The following is a 7,195-nucleotide window of genomic DNA, read 5'->3' as shown; positions in this document are numbered from 1 at the left end:
GTCTGAGTATGAAATTTTATTTGTCTGAGTATGAAATTTTATTTGTCTGAGTATGAAATTTTATTTGTCTTAGTATGAAATTTTATTTGTCTTAGTATGAAATTTCATTTGTCTTCGTATGAAATTAGTAGCCTATAAACTCTTTGAGGGCTGCACAACAACCTGTCAAGGGCTCTAGATTGCTCATGCATCATAAAGGTAATTGAGTAATCATACATTTTGCACGTCAGCTTTTAAATTTTTGAATGCAGCTCATGAACCTCCAGTACTACTTTTGGGGAGCTCAGGGGCCTATAGACCTCAGATTTGGTACCACTGACCTGGCCTATGGGTGCCTTTATTCAGAATCTACTCTGTTGTGGGTATTCAGACACGGCTGCTCCTATTAACTTAGTATCTTGATGCCTCAGTTGGTTCCTATAGAAGTAATTCTTGAGCCTTGGTTCCTTCTCAAAGGTTTTCTAAAGATAGTTTCAGAAGCTGTGCAAATATCACTAATGCTGTTTTTTTGCCTCTAAGCTGTAAAAATTAATAATCAAAAAAACAAAAAAAACACTATTTAGACTTTAACCCTTTAGCATTCACATTACTTTGTGAAATGTTATTTATTCTCATTGTTTTGAATCAATCATGCATTATCTGAAAGCTTCAAGATTTTGATGATGTGATTGCTTATTTTTAGAATGACATCATAAGGCAAGTCTGGGAGGCAAGTTCTGGCCAATTTAAACAAAACAGGTTGAATATTTGGGTTGGATATAGCTGGTTTAAATGCCAAAGGGTATAAAATAAAGGTTTTTGAAGATTTTCTTTTTTAATTCCTGTTTTAGTCAGGATGCCTGGAGTTTGTTGTTTCACAGGGGGACTCTGTTGCTGTTTAACATAAAACTTATTCTTTTCTACTCTAGGCACAAGGCCCAAAATTTTTGGGGAGCAGGGGCCAGTCAATTAGATCAACCCCATTATGCAACTGGTACTTAATTTATCGATGCCTCTGGAGAAAAAAATTCCCGGTGCCGGTAATATTCAGACAAAAGTCTTTGATATTATCATCATCATTTTAAGGCCCATTTTTCCATGCTTGTATGGGTCAGACAGAATTCGTTGGGGCAGGTTTTCTACAGCTAGATGCCCTTGCTGTCGCCAATCCACCTCCGTTTACAAGGAAGATATTTCCTCATGGCCAGACATGTTTTCATGGAAGATTGGAAAAGAACGACAGCTTGTAAGACGCTGACGCTCTTTTGCAGCTATTGTGTGACGTCAAGAGGTGACAAAAGTACACACACTCAACGAACTTCCAATTTTGCCAAATACATTTAGAAGTCTTTGGTTGGCTGGCATCAAGAGTAGAAGACTCTTTACCCAAAGTGCCATGTTGGGGGGACTGAACTCAATCCACAGGATCAGGAAACGTACTTTTTAACCACGCAGCCATGTCTGTTCTCTCTCTATGGATACGCTTTTACTCTTTTACTTGTTTCAGTCATTTGACTGTGGCCATGCTAGAGCACCACCTTTAGTCGAGCAAATCGACTCCAGGACTTATTCTTTGTAAGCCTATTACTTATTCTATCGGTCTCTTTTGCCGAACCGCTAAGTTATGGGGACGTAAACACACCAACATCGGTTGTCAAACAGACACACAAACATATATATATGTACGGGCTTCTTTCAGTTTCTATCCACCAAATCCACTTACAAGGCTTTGGTCATCCCGAGGCTAGAGCAGAAGACATTTGCCCAAGGTGCCACGCAGTGGGACTGAACCCGGAACTGTGTGGTTCATAAGCAAGCTACTTACCACAGAGCCACAAAATTCTTTCGGAGCTGATGATTCAGTTCATCGCTACTCCTTTACTTGTTTCAGTCATTTGACTGTGGTCATGCTGGAGCACCCACAGCGTCCAAGCAAATCCTTTCAAGTGGAAAAAAAAGGGCCATCAATACCTCTTTCGAATGCCTCAGAATTTGTATTTCTCTCTTGAAGTACTGTACATTGTGCGGAAATACTACTACACACATGCGTTCAGTATTTTTTTGTCTCCTTTCTATGTCCTCCCCACCAGTATATTTATGTTTATTTACAGTTTTTATTATGCGCCCTTTTCAAGCCTAGCTAGGCTCATGGGCCCAGTTTCCGTGGCGTATGTGTTCCCCAGCTGGACGGGACGCCTTTCCATCGCAGCGTTACTCATTTTTGCCAGCTGAGTGGACTGGAGCAACGTGAAATGAAGTGTTTTGCTCAAGAACTCAAGGCGTCGCCCGGTCCAGGAATGGAAACCACAATCTTGCGATCATGATGCTGACACCCTAACCACTAAGCCACGCGCCTCCCCTCCCCCAATATATTTATGTTTATTTACAGTAAAGAAGTGAAACTAGTTCGCATATTCGATTTGCTGAACGATTTTCTATATGTGGGATACATTGCATCGTCACAAAACTATTCGTCTGGAGTTGGCATAAAGTGAATTTTCGTAGGAAGGAAGGGAGGAGATGAATCGATTTACTCAAGTTTATTACTGGCAGCTAGTTTTTTTTTAAATTGGAAGTATTAGGACTTAAAAGGAACACCGACAGACAAAATTCTGTAGGCGCAGGAGTGGTAGCTTACTTACCAACCACATGGTTCTGGGTTCAGTCCCACTGCATGTCACCTTGGGCAAGTGTCTCCTACTATAGCCTCAGGAAACTGAAAGACGTCCGTCGTATATATGTATATGTATATATATATATGTGTGTGTGTGTGTTTGGGTGTCTGTGTTTGTCCCCCTGATGCTGGTGTGTTTACATCCTCGTAACTTAGCGGTTCGGCAAAAGAGACCAATAGAATAATTTCTAGGCTTACAAAGAATAAGTCCTGGGGTCGATTTGCTCGACTAAAGGCGGTGCTCCAGCATGGCCATAGGCAAATGACTGAAAGAAGTAAAAGAGTAATGTTAAGTAGAACACTGTTCTGTCTACCGCTTGGGGACGCCCGTTCCGCACGCGCACACATAATGCTTTACTTATTCACAAAGAGAAATGGCGTCTGTTGGGTCGATAACAACATAACACTGGTTATGACCGACTCTTGAAGAATACTAAACAACGTCGATCCTATAAAAGGTTGAACTCGTAACGCGAAGGAAAGAAATACTGTATTAAGTTTAGTCATACTATCTCACGTCTGAACATACTTATCTTTCCTGTTGGATGTATTGTATCTATGGTGGATCACTGGTTAAAGTGTTCGACTCACGGTTGTAATGCCGTGAGTTCGATTCCTGGTGATGCGTCGTGTCCTTGAGCAAGACACTTTATTTCATGTTGCTCTAGATCACTTAGCTGGCAAAAATGAGTTGTACCTGTATTTCAAAGGGCAAGCCTTTTCACATTTTGTATCACATTGAATCTCCCTGAGAACTACGTTAAGGGCACACATGTCTGTGGAGTGCTCAGCCACTTGCACGTTAATTTCACAAGCAGGCCGTTCCGTTGATCAGTTCGACTGGAACCCTTGTCGTCGTAACCGACGGAGTACCAGAAGTATGGTGTTAAAAGGATTAGATCTAAAAATTAGTTCACTTACCTCAAGGCTAAACACATTGGCTCTACAAATTAAATTCTGTTGCCTCAAAAGTCGAATTCGTCTTGGGCACCATTATTCCTACGAATTAATTCCACAATTTACTCTTAGTCACCCAATCACTCCGCATGTACAGCAAAACTTATGTATTATATATCAATTTGGTATAAGGTTAACTTTCGTAGCAATTGGTAAAATCGACTGGATTAACTTCAGTATATCACCGGTAGATATTACATTGATATCAGATTGAAACAGGTAAAATCAACCTCACTGGAATTTCGAATAGTTGAGGTGGTAAACTTGAACACGGCATGGCATTCTACTCCAGTGTTTTACAGCCTCTGTCCATAAACCGATATTATAAACATTTTTACGCGAATGGGAATGGTTGTAACAGTGGGATCCACCATAAAGTATATCTGTATCTGCTATTTATTTAATCCATACATCATATATCTGGTACTTTTTTCCCTCACTACTCTAGGAAATATAAAAATAAAGGCTATTCTTTACAAAATTTGTATTAACAGCATAATGTATATATAAAAAAAGCCTTTCAAAGATTTGTATAAATCTGAGCTATGATAGCAAAAAATTTCGATCGTTTTACAGTATTTCTACTAAAAAGACAATAACCACCCCTTAACCTAAACATTAGAACTAAGTTTTGTTCATACCAATTTATCTATTTCTTTACTACCCACAAGGGGCTAAACACAGAAGGGACAGAAAAACGAATTAAGTCGATTATATCGACCCCAGTGCGCAACTGGTACTTATTTAATCGACCCCGAAAGGATGAAAGGCAAAGTCGACTTCGGCGGAATTTGAACTCAGAACGTAACGGCAGACGAAATACGGCTACGCATTTCGCCCGGCGTGCTAACGTTTTTGCCAGCTCGCCGCCTATTCATACCAATTTATCGATGAGCAAATGACAGTAGATAAGGATAGCATCGGCTGCCCACATTCTAAAGTTATTTGCTATACGGTCAGCTTTGTAGACAGGGACCCGGTCGTTGGAATTTGAATGCGTTGCTTCCGGCGTGACAAGCTTACAGAGACCGGAATTAGCGATTGAGTTAAGAGGGCATTGAAGTCGTCACCAACAAACAGTGGTTCACTTTGAAAAGGATGATAAGAACAAAATCCATAAGATTTAGTAAAGTTGTAGCGGTAGAAAAAGCAGAATAGAAGGAGACTTATTAAGAAAATTAGAAGCAGCGCTAAGGAAAGGCATTACTACCAATGTACTCGCGGCGAGATTGGCTTTCAACTAATTCTTCAACGCAAAACATGAAGGCTGCATTGTCAGAGCTATGGTGTTTGCTCTCAGACAGGAGGGGGACGAAAGCCGTTCAACAGGCCCGAGTAGCTTCGCCACAAATACACAATTTGGTCTTTAGGTTCACGTTACTCGACCGCAAACAGATGTTTGTCTTTCCAGCAACCATGGTCTAAGTGAACGGGCCTGTTCTGAGCATGCACCTTTAGAGTGAAGGGGAAGGATAGGGAAAAGACACCTCCCCTAGTAGTCAGTATGACCGTGGCTTTGCGAGGTTTTCATGAGCGGCTCACGGAAGTCTCACTAGCTTTAATTTATTGTTACCTTGGCCCTATTATTTTACTGTTTAAGCTCAGTCTTTTTGGAAACCCTTAATGGTTAATAAAGGAACACTATCATTAGCACGCCAGTCAAAATGCTTAGTGGTATTTCATCCGTCTTTATGTTCTGAGTTCATTTGTCACCGAGGTCAACTTTGCCTTTTGACTTTTCGGAGTCGATAAATTAAGTACCAGTGAAACACTGGGGTTGACTTTATCGACTAGTGTCCCTTTCCCCAAATTTCAGGCCTTGTGCCTTTAGTAGAAAGGATTGGCAGAACCGTTAGGACGCTAGACGGAATGCTTAGTGGTATCTCGCCCGTCGTTACGTTCTGAGTTCAAATTCCGCCGAGGTCGACTTTGCCTTTCATCCTTTCGGGGGTCGATAAATTAAGTACAAGTTGAAGAGTGGGGGGTCGATGTAATCAACTTAATCCCCTCACCCAAGCTGCCCCTGTGTCAAAAAAAAAAAAATTGAAATCCTCCTCCTCTTTGTTCTTCTTCTTCTTCTTCTTGTTAGAGTAGTGGATTGTATCACAGTCCTTTGACATAGGTCGACATTGTCTGCTCTTTGTTATTTTTAAATAAAGTTTCGACGTCTTTAGAAAAATTACGACAGAATTCGAAGACGTTCAATGGAAAGAAAAAGTATTGATTTCTGTTTTATACTTTAGTTACATTCGTTTTATGGTTATTTACTTTTCTTTCTCATCTTGCCTTGTGTCTTTTCAAATTTCCTGTTCTCTTCCGATTTCAAACCTAATCAGATTGCTGTATCCACGTCACCATATTTGCGCACCACCATTCAAAAGTCATTATCAATGGTGTTAGTTCCCACATCCTCCCCAACTGTTCCCCTTCATCGTTGTTGCCGCCGCCGCCGTCATCGACATCCTTCACTCATTCATGCAAGTCTATTTCAATCGCTACTCTGAGTTTCTCGTTGTCAGTTCTTCCATATATATATATATTGGTAAAAACAGTAAGATAACAAAAGAAAGAAAGAGACATTAATATTATGTAAATAGAGGAAATTTATCTGTAAAATATTATGTGACAATTATTCAATAGCCAAGATAAAACTCTGAGTTTCGGATGCCAAAACTTCGGCATCCGAAACTCAGAGTTTTATCTTGGCTATTGAATAATTGTCACATATTATTTTACAGATATATATATATATATATTGGGTTGTCCGGAAAATTCGTGCCGATTTACAGTAGCTTACCTTTCGACATATTTTAGAGCACAGTATAAGCTATCTTTTCGTGGAAGAAGGTTTATGTTCCTATAACCTGTGTTAATTCTGTAACCCTTTAAAATGGAAGATAAGAAAGTTCATTTTCGGCACTTGATGCTTTTCTTTTTCCGCAAAGGGAAAAATGCCTCACAAGCAACCAAAGAAATATGTGCAGTTTACGGTGATGTTTCTTTATCCGAAAGAACTGTACGGAAGTGGTTCGCAAGGTTCCGAGCTGGAGATTGTAGCCTTATTGATAAAGAGCGATCAGGCAGACCATCCACTACAGATGATGGCCAAATCAAGTCATTAATTGAGAATAACCCACATTGCACAACCCGAGAATTGGCAGAAAGCCACAACCTATCAGCAATTCAAGAGAAACGTTCAGAATTAGACAACAGGAAGGATGTTGTTTTTCAACATGATTATGCAAGACTGCACGTTTCTTTGGGAACCAGACAAAAATTGCAGCAGCCCGGCTGGAATGTGTTACCCCACCCTCCATATTCACAAGATATTGCTCCTTCGGATTTCCACTTATTCAGGTCTCTGCAGAATAGTCTTAATGGTAAACATTTCAATTCCTTAGATGACGTAAAAAGATAACTTGATGAATTCTTTGCCATGAAACCACCTCAATTCTGGGAAGAGAGTATTTTCAAGTTAAAGAAAAGATGGAGACGCATTGTGCAAGAAAATGTTTCATATTTGGTTGATTAAAAGTGTAATGGCAAGTATTTATTTACCTTCTTCTTTCCTTTAAAAATCGGCAC

This window comes from Octopus sinensis, linkage group LG2 (assembly GCF_006345805.1).
Source record: "Octopus sinensis linkage group LG2, ASM634580v1, whole genome shotgun sequence".
Lineage (NCBI taxonomy): Eukaryota > Metazoa > Mollusca > Cephalopoda > Octopoda > Octopodidae > Octopus > Octopus sinensis.
The sequence above is the reverse complement of the archived record's forward strand: the minus strand, read 5'-3'. Positions refer to the sequence as shown.